Source organism: Liolophura sinensis, chromosome 7 (genome assembly GCF_032854445.1).
Source record: "Liolophura sinensis isolate JHLJ2023 chromosome 7, CUHK_Ljap_v2, whole genome shotgun sequence".
Lineage (NCBI taxonomy): Eukaryota > Metazoa > Mollusca > Polyplacophora > Chitonida > Chitonidae > Liolophura > Liolophura sinensis.
The window spans coordinates 45726330-45750440 of record NC_088301.1 but is presented as its reverse complement, the minus strand read 5'-3'; the positions used below and the strand labels follow the sequence as shown (position 1 = coordinate 45750440).

At 37.1% G+C, this 24111-nt stretch overlaps 1 protein-coding gene across 3 annotated transcripts in view; it reads right to left on the bottom strand.

The window, feature by feature from the left end:
• The window catches only part of LOC135469657 (protein kinase C delta type-like), a 42698-nt gene extending 18909 nt beyond the window's left edge, over positions 1 to 23789 (bottom strand). For 2 of the 3 annotated variants that reach the window (XM_064748200.1, XM_064748202.1), the window contains exons 1-2: positions 23625 to 23789; positions 10548 to 10681 (exon numbers count right to left, since the gene is read on the bottom strand). The gene's annotated coding sequence lies outside the window, so the exon portion shown is untranslated. The remainder of the gene's footprint in view (positions 1 to 10547; positions 10682 to 23624) is intronic. The other variant, XM_064748201.1, reaches the window with a different exon arrangement.
• Between the last annotated feature and the right edge of the window lie 322 nt (positions 23790 to 24111).

Here is a 24111-nt window from a genome sequence, read left to right as displayed (position 1 = left end):
GACAGTCACAGATTCAGTGGTGATAATTTTGCCTGTTCTCAGTCTCAGTTGTAAGAGCTATGTATACTGTATTCTGATTTGGTTCCGTTGCATTTTAATGTGAAGTAGTGTAACTGTGAGCACCTGCTGTGCCAAATTACCATGCATTTTGATTGTTTTCCTTTTATATGTATTTTTGTGTATTTTATTGTCCACAGTTTATTTATTTCTACCTCCTGATTCACAGCATTCACACTTGAACTGTCAGAACTGCTGTGCCAAAATTGCCATTGTTTTCCTTGCATCTGTATTGAATTGTGTATTTTACAGTTCAATTTGTTTTTCTACCTCCTGTTTCACACTTGGTTGTCCAAAGCATAACAGATTGTAACCTTACATAGTTTAATATAAAATTTATGTACTCTTTTTAGTGATTCGCACTCAGTGTCAGTCATTGGTGGGAAAAGTGTGATATATTGGGTGCCCCTAAAAACTGTCAATTTCTTGGGTCCAATAGTAATACATTATTTCCAGTGATATAATGGCAATTAAAGCTATTAAAAGGTCTTGATTTTCAATGATACAGTGGCGATAAAATGCCTCCAGCGGCAGACCCCCTGCTTATTTACGGGGGCCTCAAGTGGCGGCCCCCAAACCCCCTGCCTTTTGGACGCCCTATTGTCGGATCCTGGCTAATGCCCTGGTAGTCCATAAGAATCAAGCAATTGCTACTGTTTACATGAACCTGTCCTAATGCAAGGAACATCCAGACTTTGGTCAGTATTAAAAAGGAATTCCCTCAGACAAACAAACAAACAAAACAGAGCTTAAGGAGGCCAATCCTTGTGTCTAAGAAATTCTTTCCCAGCTTGCCTATACTTTTTTGCATAACAAGCACCAGAACACATGACCTAAAATTTAAGCTTCATATTTTCCCTGATTCTGAGAAATATATTGACCTCAGAAAAAGTCTTCTGATGTTTGTTTTAAAGCAGGATGATTCAGCACCAAAGTAATATTTTATGACTTTCATTTCCTTCCTTTCACTTTCCAACATGCAATGATGTAGTAAAAATTTACCATAGTTTAGATACCCAGTGGCCTTTCCGCAACCTGGGATTTCACACTGATCAATTACAGGACCCCCCCCCCCTCCGATAACTTAGTTTTGGTAAAGCACAAGTACACAGTACACCATCTGCTCCCGGAGGACTCTTAGGATATCCCGTAACTTATCTTGGTCAGATCAGCATTCAGTGTGCATTTTTATATACATGCACATGTATCCGTTAAATGTCACAATGAATAATTTGTGAGAATCACAGAGACACTGGGCACCAGGGTATAAAATCCTCATGACATCTATGGAATTAGCATCTCTACAACAGAACATGGCCACTATATGTCACACATCAGAATAACCCCCTGTCTGCTGTACCACTTCCTGCTTTCACATCAGAATGTTGTCAAACCACTCATTTTCACACCCAGCAGTCTTAATGAATACGTAATCTGCTTACCCTACCCAGGATTTGATACATGCTGACTTCCCATGGTACTTACATGAAATACATGAACCAGGTAACAGACCAACAGTATTAGTTTTCACAAATACATGAAGTACATGAAGTCACACCACTATCAAAACCACATCTTTAACACAAAAATTTACATCTGAACACACAACCATCTGCATGTATGTATATGATACATACATGTACTACAGCATGATCAGGCAAGGGTATTATGAATCTGTAGACTTTATGAATTTGACTTGTGTCAAAGGAATGTTTTCAAGTATGTCATAGTCTCATTTACTGTTTCAAGACAGCTTTTATAGAAAACATATGATTAAACCAGATCTACATGCATATTTAAACCAGATCTACATGTATATTTGTAGACAAAAGTACACAAACTGTATAATTCACTGAATACTAGTACACCTCAACCATAAACACAGTTGCAAGATACATGTAGGCCTTACAGTCTTTGCTTGTAAGGTAACTGTGGCACATGCTCAGCGACCTTGAACAATTAAGTGAAGGTCAATGGAAAACACCAGAGTTATTCAACATCACTACATGTGTATGTGGTATAAGTTTTATGAAAATTCCTTCAAAAGTTCAAAGAGTTACCACGTTTACAAGCCTAACCAAAAATATAACTTTGCGATAGGTTTGTTGATAGTATTGTTTGTTTGCTTGAAACAATAAAGTGGTACAGGTAGCAGATCCCTGGCATACTGTTTTATACAGCCTCTTACCACACACATCAGACCTTCAACCCACACTCATGTAACTTCAGGACAACTGCAGTGCATTCATAAATCTTCTTGTCAAATGCTGCTTTCAATTTTGGCCTCACATGTGTACAAATACCACATCAGCCTTTTTTTAGGCTAGTCCAAATGCTGCTGTATTTATACTGTCTGCTGTTGCCTTCCGGGAATGCTACACAAGTCGCCAGACATGTCACAAATAGGCAATGTGCTGATCGACACCTGGGGCCATATTTATCAATCATCTTGAGACTTAAGTGAAAAATTCAAACACCACTACCATTAAAATACTTTCCTCTATGGAATTTAAAATTTGTACACTGATTCTGTACTGAAAAACAAAAGTTATTTTCTGTACTGAGTCTGGCTTTTTTAGCACTTCCAAATTATGACTAAAGTCTTGAGTTGCTTGATAAATTTAGAAGTCTTAGACCTTACCTGTCGAACGATTGTGTCTGCGCTTCCAGGTGTCAAAGAGTACACTCTAACCTCTTGGACAGCACGGTGATGTCAGATAATATTCAAATTTATATCGAAAACATGTCAGAGGGCCCAGCCCCTGTAATTACCACTGTAATTTATGTCACAAACAATTTCCTGCGAACAAGACAATAATCTTCACCTATCATTGAAACAATTTGTGTTTATGTATGTCGTGAATTAGTAAAGTTTTACATATCTCTAGAGACTTGACAAAAAAAGCGAACACGGACACCAGTTTCCACATCAATGGCCAATTATAATATATTTGAATAATTTAGATTCTCTTTTACCCGCTCATGAAAAATGGCCATTCAAGGCCCAAGCTCAGAGAAAAAGGACACAACAAAGGGTTAAGGGAGATCCCACATGGTCCTCACTGACAGCAACATATAAACAGCCTAAAAGTAATTAGTATACGTATACAGTATGTAAATGCATTCACGTCTTACTTTTGCACGTGTATATTCTGATACTGACCACATGTATCTGCTGGCATAAACTGTATAAAGTTGGAACACCTACTGCATTACACAGGCACTTTGCAGCTGACAGTGTATGTTGATTATGCTCACTCATCATTGAGGAAGTAACACAGATCATACGGGACAAACAAACATTAAATTCAAAAGAATTCATTCAAATGAATCAAAAGTAAACAAAAAATATGATAAACCATAGGATATCTTTCATATCACTATGTAAAAATTACTGCCAGAAATTCAGGACATGTGCCTGTCTTTCAAACACTCTACTGGATTAATGTGTCCAAGAAACATGTACCTTTCTTTTTTTTCCTACATGTAATGTATTTAATAATCACAAGGTAAACATACATGTACTTGTGAAATAAGCAACTTGTACATGTAGTAACTCTGTACATGTACCCTGTACGTAATTTGCAGCAAAATTCACTTCCAATACATCCATATTAATGGTTCTTTCAACTGGACTGTATGTGACGTGCAAAAGAGATTCATGGTAAAGTGGGGCTGGCATGTGATGGTAATTCCAAAAAACAGTTTGAACAAGAGCGGAACATGTAGTCAGGGGAACAACAATTATCTAAAAAATTGATAACCACTTCTGATATACTTTAAAAGATGTTCAACTGTTGTTTAAAACATAGAACTCAGTTTTGAAATGCCAAGTTCTTCTTGTCAGTAATTAGCAGAGGTACCTGTAATCAAATCTTATAGGTACATGTAACTATTTTCCAGTCATCAACTCTTGAATTTTACCATCCTGTGGCAGCTCAATTTAAGCCAAGATCACTATATTTATGCCTGGACAAACACAGCAACAGTACATATGTCAATATGTTTGTCACTAGATTAATTCAGGTGAAAACACAGGTGACTCCTGCACAGGTACATGTACAGGTGTCTGATCCACATCATCAGAAATGAAGACCTTCGTCACTACTTTCTAGCAGCAGACAACACAAACAATTACAAGCTAACAGGATGTTAAATGTATGCCACAAAATCTACATAAGCCCTATATCAAAGAGTGATTTTGCTATCTTTTTTGCTTACATGTATAATACAAGTAATGTATTTCAGCTTAAATTTAGCATGTTTTTCAAAACACACATTTTGTTTTATTCTGACCGATTCATCCACATTATAAGGCTACTTAAGAGTATTTGCTGTGAGGTGTGATTAATGTCTCATCAGAAAAACTATCAAAAATTTTATTTCAATATTTTTAAGTGCTTATGAAAGTGCATTTTTTCAGGCAGAACTTGCTCACAATTAATAAATAATAATGAGACTCAACTGGAATTGATGCCAGTTGTACTCAGCTTTTCCACCATCAATTGTTTCCAGCTGAGTTGAGTGGTGTTGCCACTGAGTACATGTATGATCTTCAGTCTTCCTTTGGAAAGCGTTGAAAAGAAAATCACTATTCAATTTTTGGTCGCATGACTCTTCATGACAATGGCAGCTGCAGAAACTTTGATGGCGGTTAAGAAACCCAAAGAAAAACCTGCTCTCAGTTGTTTCCAGTCATTATGTGTACAATCTCAAGTCTTAACATCTTTGGTGACTGTGACCAACTGCAAAAAAACAGTCAAGCTGCACTGATTCTTCAATACTCTAATTTCTCAGCTTTTTGCATATGAAGAGCAAACTGATTTTTGGAGACAAAACTACTTTAATTGGATTGGCCACTTTCAGGGCATAACAAAGAGTACAACTTTATCAGTCAATACATAACTTAAAACTGCTATGAAACACGTGAAAGTAAAACCACCTCAATGCACAAAGAAATCTGAAATCATGAATTTAGTAAATAATGAATTTTACAGTAATTCATATGCTCCAGCAGCATCAGCAATGGAACATCCCCCTTGCATCATTCTGCTTTAAATACATGTAAAGCTTGAGCTCAACTTTTTTTAAGATACCAACCTTAATATTTTGTTTAACAGTGATTCTGATACACTAAGTCAGGAATTCAGTAATTTACCGCACTTAATATGCACACAGCAAATCAACAATGGAATATCCTCCACGTGATATTGTGCTCTACATGTGTGCAGATTCTGAGCTCAATACCTGCAGTGCTTCTTGAGATACTACCCCTAAGACTCCGTTCAACATTGATTCTTATACATAACACACTAAGGAATTCAGTAATTTACCACACTTAATATGCCCATGTCCAATCAACGATAGAATATCCCTCTCATGCTAGTGTGCTCTACATGTGTGCAAATCTTGAGCTCAATACCTGCAATACTTTTCAAGGTACCACCTGTTACATTTTGTTTAATATTGCTTTCTCAATTATTTGACATTGACAATGACACTCAGGGTACGACATAAGCCATGCCTGTACTTTGTACAGGCGAGCTAAAAAATGCCTTCAGAATATGCTTGAATAAAGGTCTTGCCACAGCTAAAATGGTTGAAGAATTATGGTGAGTTCCTCAAACTTAAGACATCAAGCTTAAACAATGCGGTCAGTGTGTTTCATCACATCTCAGTTTCAGTAACACAGCAATTAAATGGTGGCAAAACAGATTTCCTGCAGCAGCTACATGTCGTCTGGTTTCAGTGTCACTGGCTTGTTGAAGGACACAGTGGAATGCTTTTAGGATTCAGCCAGCAGATATTTATTCCAAGTGGTTTAATAGCGGAAACCTAGTTATTGACCATTTGATTGGCATGTCGCACAAGCTATGCATTGTAGCAGCTGTTGTCTTCCTAGAAATCATAAACATAATGAGCAAAGTGGAAGGTCACTCATTCCAGCAGAGAGTGAGATGATAACAGGTAGCTTGGCTAGATCAATAAAGATGATAAACAGCAACCCAAGGGGAGGGCCAAGCTAGTAATGTGTATGGTGTCCATCGATGCTGATCACGTGTACATGAACTATACATACCTGCTCATTATACAACAGCAGCTGAAGTTTGGTCAAAAATAACAACTCACTCTAGAAAAATAAGCTTGTTATCAAGCCAATAACTGTATAGGCTTTGTACCTACTGACAAGCACAATATGCTTATATGCAGACAAGCTGTTGTATATGTGATTACAGCAACAAGTAGTACAGGTGTCTGTGGTTGACAGCTGGCAGCCACTGGCTTTGTAGTAGTATCAATTCCTATTGTTTGTCAACAAACACCACCATATGCATACTGTCATGTTCATTTATGGATTACAAAAAAAAAACACAATATAAAGTTGTTTCTAATGTTATCACCATTACCAGCACTTCAAAAGAAGGATTTTACCTCAATATTCTCATACCGTCCGGAATTGAATTTCACACAGCAGCCCTTGCATTGCATTTAATGATAACAGTGTGTCTTATGTAGATGTATGCAACACGGTGTGCCATTTATAAATGTTATCCAATTATACCACAACATTTCCCTGTAAATAAATCCCAATAAGTATTTTTAATAATGAAGACCTGAATGCAACAAAAATATTCAGTCCCAAAGATCAGCCACATATAAGCAGCTCAAGTGACTGTATTTAGTAAACTTTGCACTGTGATTACACAATTTGATAACATTGAGCTCTAGTTAGGTTCAACAACACCATGTGATATTTATCTCCAGTATCTGGATGCCATGTGCCCATATATGTACCAGTATGTTAACCATTACAGGAAGATTCATCTTGGCAGAGAAAGATTACACGTACATGCACATTTACATTAACATAAATTTTTAGAAGCATGACACCAGGAATATCTTTTTGCATAGGAATTTCACGCCACAAAATGAGGACACAGATTGTAGATTTCTGGAATACATGTAAGTCAGTGAAAAATAAAAAATACACTTCTTGATACTATCAGTTCTTGTAAAATTTCTTTTAACTTTTCATTTAAATAGTTGTGCATGAAGTGAAAGCTTAGCTTACGAATTACCATGGAATATTCAGACAAATTGCCTAAAAGCAGTTGTATTCATAAATAAACCCCAGAATTTATTGAAGGAGAAAGAGCTCTGCTTAAAATACTTTGACTAAAAGGGAATTAAATAGAACTAGAATATGTACATGAATTGGTGGACAAATTGTTTGCATAATTAGACTGAAAATGTATCCTGCTAAAAGCACATTTACATAATGCTGCACATGACACTGATATCCATAAACCCGAGTCATTTCAGAACATTTCTCTACTTTTAAAACCAAATTCTTCAAACATTTTTCATAAAACATAACACTCCACCCACAATTTTGTAGGTAACTTAATCAAGTGGCAGTTTAACAAAGACCTACTTAAAATATCATTTATTACAATGTACATCAGAATTTGAGGACATGTATATCAAGGTTAGGGCTCACCATCACAGAAGGCTAAGGACAGTATAAAATCCAAAACTATCCAGGGGGAAATTGTGGAATTACAGTGGTATCACTAAAATAGTGTTGATGTGGCATTAAATACTACTCATTTACCCTAAACCTTCACACATAGTTTGTTACCAACTGTTGCTCATTGTTTTATGAAGGGCAAAAAGGTATGTACACGTATATATTAATACTTCATTATCCCTCACACATACAGTAGTACATGTAAAATAACCACTGACAGGATGGAGACTGCAAATATTTGTGTTCACACGCAAGTACTCCTATCGACAAATTCTTAGCAACTGAAAGCAATGAAGTTTTATTTATTTATTTATTTATTCAGTGATTTATGCTGAATTTTCACCTTCACAAAAGTGGCTAGCAAACTGAGCAGAGCCTGGAGAAAACCCACAACCATAGCAGATTGCTGACAGACCTTCAAATGTACAAACAGAGAGGAAGCCAGCATGATCTGGACTTGAACTCACAGCGACTCCATTAGTGAGAGGTTCATCAGTCTTAGTGCTGCACAAGCACATTCTGCCACAGATGCCCCTTGCAAACATAGTGAGGTGTACATGTAGGCCTAATCCATGTATACACTACACTACAATAGCCAACCAAGTACATCTATAAAACCCTTTTCACAGGCATAACCACATCAGATATGCATTAGAATCAGATTCTAATGCATACACATTAATTTGCACTTTTATACTAACTCACAAAGTACTTACAGTATAAAATATGTAGAACAGGCCTAGTTTGCCCTTACAGAATGTTGACTGTGACACTTTCTGGTAAAGCTGCTGGCAGATACACCAACTACATGTACAAGTAGGTGCCCATCTGGTACAGGCAATGGTTGTAATGCCTCACTTGATAGAATGACCTAATTTCACGCAGCAGAACCCTGTGCCCTCCTACAGAAGCAAGTCCTGCATATCTCAGGACTAAAACTGATACATTGCAGAACAGCTATCAGTTGCTACTTCCTGGTTACAGATATCTGATGTAAATGATCCAAAAGTAAATCTTCAACCTTTTCATCCACTAAAGCACTTTTTAAGTGGAATTTATGCATACAGTTATTGTGGATATTACGCTACAATGATTTGTTTGTGTTATCTATGACACAAGCTTCATAACACTGTGCAAATTATTTGTCTATGACACATAGTTCTCAGAATGTTTGAAAATAATGGTTTCAGAGGCAGTCGAAAATATTAAAGAATTATGGTACATGGAACATTTAAAAGATAATAGTACCAGTTCCGAAATGACAACTTCTGTATTAGCTCGGCATAATTACAGCAGAGTCATCTTTATACATGTAATTTCAAATACTGACCTTGCACTTGCAGGTGAAATTTACACTGCAAAAATTTTGTTTTGTTTTTGTTGATCACTTTTGCCAGGCAAAACACTAACATGTAAGTATGTCTTAATTTAAGGTTGCAGTTGCTCTAGTACCATACAGGACAAACCAGCCAGGTGATGAAGCTATTGAGCGATTTAATAATCATTTATTGTTGATGCATACATGTACATGTATACATGTAAAACATACTGAGCAACAATTTTTTGATTTTTGCTCCATACTCAAGAATGTTTCACCAAAATTACAGTGACCAGCATTATTTGAAGGGGGGGGGGGGGGGGGGGGGTAGGAAACGGCAGAGCCGCAAGGGAAATCCATGACCATTTGTAGGTTGCTGGAAGACACCCATTTCTGATCAGAGAGGAAGCTTGACTTGAACTCACATTACCCACATTGGTGAGAGGCTGCCAAGTCATTTTGCCCCCATCCTAACCCCTCAGTCATGGAGGTCTCTTGAGCAACAATAGTAAATCACCAAACGGTTGTCCCCAAAAAGTCCACTTTCACAAGCAAAACCAAACGTCATGCAACTGTACTTTAGGGGATGAAATTTACATTTTCTCAGGCAGATATTATCCTACATTCCAATCACATGTGAAAACACTATTTTAAGACTAACAGAGCTCTCACGATCAAGCAAATTGAGTACACCTGTATGTCATTTATGTGATTCACTGTACATGCAGAAATCAGAGCCAAAGTCAAAACTGGAATCACTGATTTTAAAGAGTATTAAAAAAAAATACTCTTGAATCTCGCAGACTGGAGATAAACACAAGGCATTTCTAAAACTCAGTGAAAACACCCTCAAAGTTTTAGTTTTAATGTCAGAACTTAAGACTTTTATGGGTTCCTGATAAACCAGGTAACCTAAAATAATTGCCATCAATTATTATATATGTACACCAACAGGAGAGAAATACCTACACTTGAAACATAAAATGTTCATATAGACATCTATGCAATATTTAACATACAGAGAAGTACAAGTTAAGTTACTGTAAATGTACAGCTACGTGTACATGTACATGTATTTAGACTTTCCTGTTAGGATATTTTCATGTATCAAAACTTTTCTCCATTCATAAAAATTCATTTTAATCTGCCCAAATGAAGCTTGTGAACATGGCTTCATAACACGGCACCAACCTGATCACAGAAAAGTCTTAATACACCTACACTTCATAAAAACCTCTTGAGTATGGCATAAAAACACACCATCAAATCAATAAATAAATAAGGAAATCTCAATATAATTATTTCTTTTATTTGACTTATTTCACAACATTTCCCTCTCAAGAAACAGTCTGCATGGTATTAGAAGTTGTAGCAGTAGTGGTAGTACATGTATATGTAGAACTATAGTCATTAAAATTGCTGGTGCACACACACTGTACATATATGCACTCTCACTAGGGTAGGCCCACACATGTACATAGCACAGTATGACACTCACTGTAAGTCTATACATGTACATGTTGGTCCATTCACCCAACTCCAACCTCATCTACAAACATGCGTGTACATGCACTTTACGTACTGAAATTCCAAATTTTAGCTTCATTAACAAAGAAATACTGCTGTGATTAAACGGCTTACCTGAACAAGGTTACATGTAGCTCAATCCTCCGTATGCAGAGCGCTCATCAGCAGGCCTCATTGGTCGACCATACAAGCATCAATTTACAATGTATGCTGCTAGAACCTGTTTCCCCGAAAGAATGGCTTAGGTCCTGCGACACCAAGAAAAATCAAAACTCAGAGTATATGTGCATGTAAACCTGTGTAGAAGTGGAGGACTCACTGACTGTCATTATCAATGTCCATATTAATAATACGCTATTTATACAGAGTACATGTATGTTATCTTTAGGATAACACCACACCAGCATAGCCATTAACACTTACAGTATGCACTAACACTGGCTCTGTCTCAAAGACTGACACACACATGTACTGTATATGTACAGAACATGTGAATTGCCTCATTTGTCTATGTGAATTGCCCTGGAAGCCTGTACAGTTTCATGCAATGTGCTCTCGATTCCACTGAGGTAAACATTGCACAGTACCATGGAATAAAAAAAAAGAAAAACAATTTGTATTTTATTACATTTTCCAAGGTAACTAAACAAATACACACAATTTGTGAAAACAAAAGGGGAGGGGGGGGGGGATAAAACAGACATAGAGGCCAACATAGAAAACACACAAACTAAACTGTATTTATTTTGCCAGAGATGTTTAAGCATGACCCTTGTGAGATTAAGGTCATCTTCATGTACATGTAGCAGTAAAAACAAAGAGAAAGGACTTTAGAGTTGAACTACATGTACAACACTACAACAATAGCCAAAGGCAATCACATCTGTAGCTCTTTAGCACACTGTCTTTTGTATCCATGACAACAGGCAAGTTCCTGCACATATCCACAGAGAGGTCCTAGACCACTGTTAGGAGCTTGTCAGAACAATATGCCATTCATACACATCAGATAAAAGTAGTGGAGTACATGGAAGACACAAAGGTGACACAGGATTATACAAGAACCTGTGCTATAACAATCTATCCCAGGCAAGTCACAAGGAAATGTTAATAAAAGAGAGAAAAGCTGTGCTTGCCACAAATACAAATTTCTGATTTTCATGTTAGTTAAAGACACAACCTAGACATGAATCAACAAGGAAGTTAGCACAAGGTAGGTTAAAGGAGAAGAAAATTTAAATATCAATTCAATAATCAAATTGAAAAGAGTGTGCTTTTCCTCGCAGGTGCATGCCATAAAAAAAAATATGTACCTCTGTTGATAAATCATAAATAAAGTCAGTGCCAAAATCCGCTGTGGGCCATTTTGCCTAAGAACTAGTCCTGAAGTCTTCTGTGTTAGGAGGAGAATTGCTGTTTTAACGACTCTCATTGGCCAAGTAATCACAGATAGAAATTTAATGAGTGAAAAATGCTAAAGCAAAACTCAACTAGATGATGAACCATGTAAATGAATTTAACAAGCAAATCCGAGATCTATTCATCTTTGTAAACATTTATGTTCCCTTTGCATGCAGGTACTCGGAAGTGTACGTGTAGTTAGTAACTTTCCACACGGCAGACAACATATATATATATATATATATATATATATAGGGGGGCCTATATTAGGCCTTTGTCTAGAAAACAAACTACCAGAAAGATGAATTTTATAATTATGTTGACATAGCAGACAGCAGACTATTTCTTAATGATAAAATTAACTGGACCACAAAAAGCATAATTATTAAAAAATTGGACTGTTATCTCTGCGAATGAGTTTAAAACTCTATTATTCTGCTGTTGCATTTCACCCATGTCTTCATGATCGCACAGCATGCTCTCCAGGTCAAAATCAAAGTATATATCTTCTCCATCAATCGAGGTTACTGGTGAGGGGTGAACTAGTTCATCACCAAAGAATATGTTACTTGGCCAAGTTAATGCTGACTGTAGATTGGATGGCGTTGAACTGGAAGTTACAGTAGCGGGAAGTATGACTGGAATGACTGGAGGCAGTTACAGTTTTGCAGGAGGTTTTATTCCAGAGATAGGCACACTAAGTTTTGTTGATGCCATACCAGCAGTCATGGCTTCCCTAATTACCAACTTTTCATCCTCTGATACACGCTGATACACAGCAATGCTTGACACACAAAAGCTGTGATTGGTATATATTTAGGACAGATTACAGTGTTCACTCAGTTTGGACATGAAGCGTGATATAGTTTCTTTCCCAACTGTTTCCTGGCAAACCAGACACTCTCTTCATCCAGGAATGAATCCTCTGGGTATTACCAGAATCTGTCCAGATTGGAATGCAGTTTAGCGATGTATGTTTGAAATGAACCCACTGGGCACACTGGTGAGTGTGGTTCTTCTGGCATGAAAAAAAAACATTATCTTTGTCACAAGCTCTATGTTTTTTGTCAGTTCATCCACAGCCTTATGTACATATTTCAGTCCAGTGGTACTGTCCACTTTCATTGCAAATGTGGCCTTAGTCATCTTTTCCATATTTTCAAGTCCTCGTCTACAAAAGTAAAGTCTCACGTCAAACATACCTTTATTTAATAGCCAATAAGGGGTTTTGGGACTGAGGTGAATGGAGGAATAAATCTTCTTCCTGTAAGCTTCACAATGAAAGGGTAATGGGTTGTTGTACCATGGCCAAGTTGTTTCAGTTCATTAATGTCTGTCTTGAACATTTCATTTGCATCTGTCAATGCCAGGTCTCTGATGATGTCAAATTTCTTACACTGGGGCAGAGCTTTCAGATAGCCATTTAATACCTACCCGAAACTTTCTAGGGAATTTGTTTTGTAGCGAGTGTCTTTGCGGCAATCCATGTAAAAGTGTGATAAAGCTTCATTAAGACATACGTGGTTGTATGCCTCGAAACATCTTGTTGTTTTTCGAGGAGGTGTTCACGAAATATTCTTGCCGTGGTTGAATTACACTTTTTTGTTGACTCTGGAATAACTTTTTTTTCTCTCTTGAAACTCTTCACTGATATGAGATGCAAATTGTTTCTGGCCTCCTGTAGACACATCGATGTTATCCTCCATTTTTCGCGACAGACAACTCCAGCAGACCACTGTTATGATACTGACATTCTGACTTTCACATTTTATGACTTGGTGGGAAAGGGCAGCGTAGGAGAGCAGAATTATCATGTGAATATACATATACACGTATGCGTTTATTTGAACTTTTTCATATGGGCACCTATGCGAATACAATGTGCTTGTGCGAACACAGCATAGGTCAAGCAAATCAGTATTGTGTGCTACATGTACCTACTGGTGCCTCAGCTGTGCGATATTCATTTTCTGGGAACTGTACCAATGACCTTAATACATATAGGTTCAGTACTGCAGAACGAAGTTACATGTAATTCACCTGCATCGTTGTGCAATGCCATAAATCATGTCAATCATGCTATCATGATCTTAACAGAGATAGGGTACACGCAGTGCACGAACATTTTAATATGCATTTACATACATGTTTTTTCAATTAGAGATAGCTGGAACTGCAAAGCTGCCATAATGCAGTATATCAGCGATGCACATGCATGACTAGTCTATATGTTACACACATGCCACTTTGTCAACTTTACCCTTAAAACTATACATGTACATGTATATCCCCTAACTTTACTTCCACCTGGTAACATGCCATATCACTACTTGCAGCTTGCACTTTTCTTTACAACACATCAAAAAATCAACCTACATGTACATGTAGCATGACCACCATTTTTTTGAGCTGTGGTTGCTTGGGTGGGTAGCAACACGGAGGGGGGGGGGGAGGGAGGGTGGGTGGTGAGTTTTCAATTCCATCCAAAGTAGACAAAATTCTGATATATTTTATTTAGGTGCAAAACAACAGTGCAGAAATTTATGATGTATCAACAACCTAAAATGTATGTGTGCAGTGTTACCCTACAATGATCCTTCACTCTTCAGTTCGTAGGCAAATCTTGAACCAAACTGCCTGATTTGCACGTGTAACCTGTAGGGTACAATGCAGGGCAGTTCAGAGTGTAGACAGTGGGAGTGCATGGTAGGGATAACACACATACATGGGTAACATTATTCCAGCCAATTATAGGCTCCAAGCTCTGTGAATCCAGAGGTCTGGATACATGCTCTAAATGCTTTCTGCACCAATAACAGTATTCTGTGTACATGTGCATTATACACTATGCACATTTCACATTTACCTGTCTTAATTTTGTGGCAGCTATTAGAAATTGCACCTTGACATTAGCAACAGGACCTCGCTGTGGCGGCATTCAATAACACCGCATCTTTCCTGTCTGTACAATTTCTTGTCCCAATACAACATATTATTACATGTAATAAAAACCAGTTAAATTGGCACTATTATCTATTAACTATTGTTGTTAACAATGGGCAGGGTAAACCTCATGACAGCTGCATCTAAGCCCATTTGTACATTCAGGTAAAATTGCATATATTTTTTTATACATGCATTTACCCAACAATCCATCATTTCAGGAGTCAAATTTACAACATTTATTTTGTCACAATGAAATTTATGAAAGCCACAATGATTCTGGGAGTGAATACTTTCACTTCAGCACAATTAATACTTACTGTACACAAAATTACCGTAAATTAGTTAAAAAAATTACTCAATTCATTTCACATAGATGTACTACAATGAACATTCACTTGATTTAGACTTTATGTACATGTACAGGCTAGATGTCTGCAAACTTAGTAGCTTTGTGTGCACCTGTAAGACATTTGTCATTTTAAATTCAGGCATACAGATATACCTATCAATCGCTTTACATACCCCTGTAATTAAGAGTTTGGAAGTATTGATGCAATTTGTCCTAGTTCATCAATCACGCTCTGAGTAAATATTTAAAGCAGTTAGAGATTCCACTGAAGGTCAGCCACAGGGAACAATGCAGTCTTGTTTTCTAGATTGTTATACAGTCATTACATGTCCATGTAAATGTAGGACAATGGATGCCCTTGCAGACAACAGAATACAGTTATACAAAACAGTGTAATACTCTGAGGAGGAGGAGTAGTGGTATGAACAGGTTGCAAACAGCAATGTTATCCTATGTACAGTACATGTATTGATGAAAATGTAAAGTTTATTCACATCCTGGTTCTTATTCTTTAATATTTCTATCATAAATAATTTAAGGAAGTACATTATAAACAGATGACATACTGCACATGACTTTGATTAACTATATAACCTTTTTAAAAAAGATGTAAAAGTACATGTACCTTAATGAAGTGAACACACAAAACCGAAGTTTATTTTCATATACCTAACCATGACCTATGAAATTATCAAATAAAGTAATGAAATTTTTCAGAAAATATTCATTGTAGACTTCAAAACCACAATGTTACTTACGGTAAATGTTCTACATTTTCGCGCATGTTTAAGCTCAACATTTTGCCTTATTCCGAGACTTCTACTGGTCTTAGAAAAGTGTTTTGAGATTTGTTTACAAGATAGGATGATTGCCTGATGGGAAAATGTAAGTTTCAGCAACAAAAGTAATATTTTTGACATACTGTAGATATGCCCTTAAAATGCAGTTGGGCAAAATTTCAGGTACATGTAATTTACCACACTCATGCAACTTGGGGCTTACAGGAGGCAGTAATGACTATAGTGCATGTACATGTACTGTAGCTTTGCTGCTCGGATAACATAACAGTATTTTGAATAAAAACAGTATTAAGCCCTTCTTTCTGGTCTATTCTTACACTGATGCACTGTCAAAATTTTAAATGTCTTTCTTCCAAAGCATCATAGAGAAGAATTATCATGATTAACAAGAACAACTTAGCCTTTCAAAGGCTACACTGTAAATTAGGCCCTGTTAACAAGGGTGAAAACAGGTGTAAATTACGCTATCTTGGTACCATTCTTTCCATTCTCATTTATTTCAAGGTGGGAACAGTATCTTATGCACATCAACAGGCTGGTGATAAATAGTCATAATTAGGAGAGCAGTATCCCATTTTGTCAAATGAGATTGCTTTATTAGAATATGATCCACGTCAAAGCCACAGTGAATCAATCCCAACATGGTCCTGTTATTATCACTTGCAACAAGGAAAATTCATTTTTCAGCTGTAATTTAGCACATTCTTGAAAGTAAACACAACTTTATATTAGCATACAAGAGTGTCTTACATGCATGTCTGCATGTATCTGGCAAAGCAAATGTTTTGCTATGAATTTCGTGGAAAATGAGAATATATATAAGGGAGTTTGTACATGTACAGGTGGCCCAAAAAGGCACGTACATGTAGGCCTACATGTTCACGTATGTGTCCTAACATGTTAGAGTAAGAACTGGACTCATAGAAAGAAAAAATTAGCACAACCTGAGTGTACAAAAATATACTATTTAGGCATTTAAAACTGTTCATGAGTTGACTATACTCAAAAGATAATACATCAACCTGAAGGCTTCAATGTTTTTCCTTCGCTCACAGTCAGTCATCACCTCAAATGAGCAGAATCATACAGGCGCCAATAATTTTCCTGTGCTGTTGGAAAAGGGGATCCCTTGGAGAACCTGGTATAAAGCTTTGATGTAAGTTACATTTACAGCAAGCTGCTAAACCATTATACCGGAAAACAGTTCAGTCAGGTCACTAGACTAGGGGCCCCAATCCTGTCTAAGTTAGTGCTGTAAGTCTGGGTGAATAGCTTACATTTACATCAATTCAGCAGTACCCCTGGACTCTATCAAGCAGTCTGTGTACTCTAGTATGTTTAACTCTACTTCCTTGTTTGAAACTAGCTGAACTTTTGTTTACAACTATCGGGCTGTAGTTATGAGACACACAGGGTCAGGCTCAGATTGGCCTACAGTACTGACCAGCACAGTAGGTTTGTACAGGTACACCTTACAGCATCCCCTAAGTGAACATGTGGCTAGGGAATATTAAGATAAACCTAACAGTGGTAACCACTGAGCACATACAGATTTTCAACAACTGAGCATCCACACGGTATTAGAGACAGGCACTCTGTTTGCTCTCTGCCTACATATCACATTAAAAACCATGGATATTCTCCAGTGAATGTCCAAACTGATAATCTGGTCATTTTGCAGCTGCAGAACATATATATATATATATATATATATATATATACTGTATAGCAATACCCCCATTAGATCTAGATCTAGGCTTCCTTTTATGAAAGGAAGTTCCACTTCCATGCATGTCTGTCAGGTCTGCCATACATGTATCTGTGGTATACATAGGATACATACATGATAAAAAAATTTCCCTGATGTTTTCTCTCTTTTTTTCTATCTAGGAGATTACTTAAAATATACATGTCAACTATTATATCTAATATCTAAATTAATAAAATGTTCCACAATCTAACATGTGTTACTACGCATTCCATTTCATGTACAACAACAGTCACAAATAAGGTAAACATTAAAACTTGATACTTCACAACAGGATCTAAATTAGAATGTGTCATGCACCCTAACAAACTAATAATGCTAGCATGTAAACTTTGCAGGTATAGATGTACATGTATTCTGTGTACATAGGCATAAAGACCAGAGAGTTATTCAGGCCTGATACCACAATAATCATCTGCATAATAAATCAGGTAGATACTAGAGAATTGTCTTGTTAAACACGATTCAGGCATTAGAATACTTTAAACCTTTACATGAAATACATGTATACATACATAAGCCCCAAAACTCAACAAACGCCTTTATCTAATTGATTATTTCAAAACCAGCACAACACAGCCACAATTTTCCGAAGGATGATGCCTTTTTTGGCATGAAATGCTGCACTTGGAAAGATCCCGAAAATCTATAAATCCAAGTCCATGAGTAATAAAGCCCTATATTGATTCACCTTTAATTACCGGCTTACCAAGAAGCTATCAGAGATGTCAGGCCAGAACATATACAGGATAAGCACACACACCTGTATCGTTGTCTAATGCGCTTAGCATTGATTTGACCCATCACCTAAGTTCACATAAATTTTCCTATATGTAAATGTACATAGCCGATCATGAATGGACTGATAACCTTATCTGTGATAAAACAACATTGCAGAGTACTGACTGCGAGTACTGGATATGACAACTATCCAAAGTTCCATACAAATACATATCATACTTAGTCTGTTTACACTATGATATTATGTATGTACTGTTTGAATTGTGAGCCAAAACCTCCAAAAATCATTTAATTTAAAACAGAAATAGGCCTACAACTTACACGTACACAGGTAAATTTACACAAATAATATGGAGTACAGGATTTCCCAGGGCTTCCGGCTGATGCATTTGACTAATAAAAAAAAGCGTAAAAAAATAAAATGACACAATGATGGATAATTTCATCCTCCCCACTCCCTTCACAAAAAAATCCTAGGTATTTCTCATTTAGAAGAGTGGTATTCGTTACTATGTGTACATGTACTTAACAATTTTTCGGTCACAGGCCATGGCAAGAAGGAGTCATTAGGTGTGTGTACAATTCTGCCTTTTGTGGCAGGGCGAGTCTATGCGCCGAAGTGCTGCTGCCATTGAAGATTCATGCTGAAGACACCAGATGACACTCCGCCCAGTCACATACTGACTGACACTGGGTCAACCAGTCATTTATCTTTGCTCTAACCTCTTTGTGCTGAGCAGCACATGAGGCAGCAAAAAGTACCATTTTTAAAACATTTCATTCTTGACCCTGGTTTGATCCCAGGTCCCCAACTTGGCATACAGCGGTCAACTTACCATTTGAACCAAACCAAAAATTCCACAAATTTTATGTAATAATTACATATGATATCATTCAGCCCTAAGAAATTATAAAGACAACATTATTGACCCGAGGATACTATTTTGGTTGATGGCTGGTATACAAATGACTATAATCAGTACACGCTTCTAAAAGTCATTGTACATCCAGGATATATTTTATATTGAAGGATGTAAATACCCACAAGAGCATATACCCACAAGAGCATAGGTCTACGTCACTTCAGGCAACCAGGATGTGGATTCAAGGATGACTTCATGGTTGCCCAAGGGGATCATTTGCCACCATCACCATGTAAATGCATGTACTCCGTGCAATTTTACATGTAATTATCCCAAAGTGCTTTAAAGTCAAATAATTAAATTTTGAGAAGAAATGAGTAGTTCTCATCAAGACCCGGAAACGAATCACTTCATAGCACCCAATCTGCTACATGACGCAATGACCTACATCCTTATCAGTCCACTTTCATGGAAAACAGGCGTGTCAGACACTGAAGGAATGCAATGCAGTAATTAGACTTGTGACTTTGCTGAACAGTATTTGCTACTGTGAAAAAAAAAGGGTCAAGTATCAGTTAAGACAAAATATTCACAAGAAAAGAGATAAGAATTTATCTTTAATGTCACTTGAACTTGTCAGTATTGATTTGTTGATGTCGACGGGTCCTATTTTACAACAGTTGAAGTGAAATTTGGCTGTGCAGTGAAGTATTTTGTTTCATTGGGAAGCTAGGACACTAAACATGACTCAGCTTGACTTTTTAAACAGACAATTTGAACAGACTTTTGGGTTTGTGTGAAAATCTTACATTCTTCAGGACTCCAAAATGGCTTGTGACTGTTACAATAGCACAACCTTCAAGTTGATAATTTCATATACAAAACCTATCTCCTTCAGATCTCCAAAATAGCTTAGTGACAGTAATACATTTTCTGACAAAAACATTACCATGTACTTTAAAAACAGAATGTTTTAATACAGCTCTACTGTTTTTAGAGGCAAATGAAATAGAATGAAATGTCAGCTTTTTGTGTGCTAAGATCATGCCCTCTGTTTTCAAAGCAAGTGGACTGAGCAATTCTTCTAAACTAACTTTGTAATCAATGACAGAATGATATTTACATTTGAGATATATGTGCATAAAGTTACAAAATACATGTGGATGTATCATCGCCAAATCTGTGTAGTGACTGACCCTCCATACATATTTTTTATATGTGTATGCACAATGGACACTCATTTGAGCATGTGCACCAAAACTGTAGATGACTGGATATCTAGATTTCATCCATATACATGTAACTCTGTTAACAAGAGCAACACATGCTGATCAAGAAGGGGCATTAGGGTTAGCACATACAAGTAGGCCAACCGTCTGTTTTGAATGGGCTCCCTTGGAGGCAAGCTGTAGGGTACAACTTCACCCATACAAATTGACCTCATTCCCTGTCACATTGTAACCGTATTAGATAATAGAATGAAATAACATAAACATCACAAACTTAGGGCTTTTCTAGCACCTGAAGCTGTCATAAGTCGATACCTACCTATGTAAATATTTAACCTTTCAACCTCTAAAGCATTTTTTTTTTTTTCTGCAAATTACTTCTTTACACCCCATATTTCTCTGAGAACGTTTCACAATATTTGTTGCAGAGGCTCTTGAAAAGGTTGAAGAATTAGGGTAGGTCCAATTTTATAGAATGTGAACATGTAGTAACATGTACATGTCATGTACAGGTAAGACTCTCTCTTTAGTAGCATTGATACAGTTTTCCAGGCATAGATATGGTCTAAAACTTATCAGCATTATTATCGATATACTCAAGGGTATATATTCTCATGTCATTGAGGGTGTGTTTGACTAATCTAACATCGAGTACGACAAAAATAATTTTGCATCATTTCATACATGTACATGTATATGTCTTAATTATAATGTATACTATCAGTTACTATGACAATCACTGTCTTCTAATTAGTGGTGGTTTGTTCATTTGTTTGATTGATATTTAATTTTATTTTCATAATTCAGCAAGCCACATCTATGATTGCAGGTCGGTCTCAAGAATCCAACAAGCTGCCTCAATTCATCATCATGCTGCAAACATCGGACACTTGACACAACACCCCTCCCAGTCACACTATACTGATCCTAGGCAGCCTTGTAATTGGCATACATGGTATACTCAAGCACCGGGTGTTGCCAAAGTATGTATAAACAGTGCAAATTTAAGCGTCTAATGATATGTGTATAACCCCAAAGATTGAAATCCTGGTTATGTTTAACAAAACTGTTTTCTTCTAACTCAACAAGCTCGGTAACAGTGGTGACATCTGGACAGTAATTAAAAATGATATATAACTACTCCTGCTCTCACAAATATTTATGAGAAAATATTTCCCACATCTATATGCAGGCAGTCACCAACAGCCTGCACTTCTGCATGTGCTTTCTCCACACCTGAGTGTTGAAAATGATGTATCTATACCTGTATACAAACCCTAATACAATGACTGATCTCTAAAACATGTGTATTTAAATTTGCAAGAGGTCTTATGTGGAATTCAGCTATCCTGAAAACATGTCCCTCTTTAGTTTCTGCTGGGACTATATAATAGTCCCAGGTTTCTGTAAGTTTATATTACCACAGGGAGAATGCAAGGGAGATAACTGAAGGAAGCTAGAAGAGGATTTCATTTTCAATACATTTACAAACTGACTTAACATGTACATATGTTAAAGTATTGCAGTGCCTTAGAAGTTTTCACATGTGTACATCAGTGCAGATTTAAATTTCACTTTTCAGCCAAATCAATCAGCTACACATGTATAATTATAATTTGACCAAAAGTGAACATACTCAAGATGATAACTATCAAACCATCTGTCACAATGATGGCTTTCATTCATTTCTGCTCAGCTTAATACATGTAGTGTACATGATTCCTCAGGTGGCACCTTGCATGAAGCTTTTGGCACTCAAGGATTTAGTACAATACTAGGTCTAGACTTAACAATTTAGTCCCACCAACTACCAACTTGCTATCCTCTAAACTTGTCGAAGGTGAGAATGCGCTAAATGGCTCACAGCTTTTGAGTGTTCCCACATGCATTCTTAGCGAAACCACACATTATATGGCTGTTGGCTTGTAAACCTTGTTAAAAAGAAACGCAAAGATGAACATCTAACTAGTCTGGGCTAGAGAGTCAACGAATCTATAAAGTAACACAAAAAGATTGCATAAAATTTAACCTAATGCGAAGGTCTTCCAGCAACCTGTGGATGGTTGTGGGTTTCTCCTGGGCTCTGCACTGTTTCCTCCCACTATAATGCTGGTCGTTGTTATATATGTGAAATATTCTTGAGTACAGTGTAAAACATCAATCAAATAAATAAATAAATATAATAAGAGTTGTCAAGGCTACATGTAGCCCTAGAGTTGTGCTGTCAGGATTATGACATTACAGATTAGATATCAGAAGTAATAGAACAAGGTCTAGAAAACGAACCATAATTTGTGGTTAGATATCAGAAGTGCATGTAACAGAACACTGTCTAGAAAACAGAACCGTATATTTGTGGTTAGATACCAGCAGTGCATGTAACAGAACACTGTCTAGAAAACAGAACCTTATATTTGTGGTTAGATACCAGAAGTGCATGTGATAGAACAATGTCTAGAAAACAGAACCATATATTTGTAAGTCCAGTATGTAAATACATACAAAGAGGGAGCAATACTTTGAAAGGTAAAACCCAACAACAACGCCTGTGTACCGTTGCGACTGTGTTTCCCTAGTATCAGACCTGTTTGTTGTACTGAGGTAGGCATACTAATCTAGTACTAGCAAAGTCTTACAATTGCAAGTTTTAAAGACTGTTTTTAAACCCAGTTCTTGATTTCCCTTCAAATTTATGAAAATGCCTTTGAGTGGTCGAAGTATATATCAGTCACCAAGGTAGTGAAACGGACATTTAATACACATATGTACACATTATACCAGCACTAGGGATATCAAAAACCCATGTACTGATGATATGAGTTCCGGGTAGGCAAAGTGGAAAAATAAACGAAAGCAACACGTGTGAAATCCATCTCTATCCAAAAGCTTTCAAGCTAGCCTAGTTTCCCCGAAACGTGTTGCTGTCAGTTTTGTTAGACCAAAGAAAGTGGGGATAGCCGCAAAAGAAAATCGATAAGAGTAAAAAAAAAACTGTCAACTGTCCCCGAACTAACCTGGCGGCCATTGTTGCTCACTGCGATAGGCTCAAGTAGAGCGAAAACGTAAGGAGCGTCTAACATTCTACTAAACTTACCTGAGAAAAAAGAATAAAATGGAGTCTCTTTCGCTCTTCTCTAAGTATAAAGCTGTGCAACGCTAGTAATTAGAATCTTAGTGCTAAGACGTATCCAAAGTTCGAACGGCACATTTTACAGCACGATCTTGTCCTTACTTTCCGTGGGATCACACCCACACCGAAGAATGCCGGCCCTAGTCCTACAAGTGTAAAGCCCGATGTCGTGACGTCACCTCAAGGAAGTCACATTCAACCCAGATAGCAAGCTGCGTGTAACGTGCTGGGTGTGAGGTCACTTGCTTCAGTCGTGCACAATGAAACCTATCAATATGGGTCGAAAATGTGGAGTGAAATATATGCACACTTCATGTCTCCTCAGCACACCGCATTCACCGTAAAGCTGTCATGGACAGTAGCAAGCAACTGCCTGTGCCTACCGTCAACTGGAAGTGAATTCAGGGACAGTGAAAACCTCCTTATAACCTAAACATACCTAAATTTATAT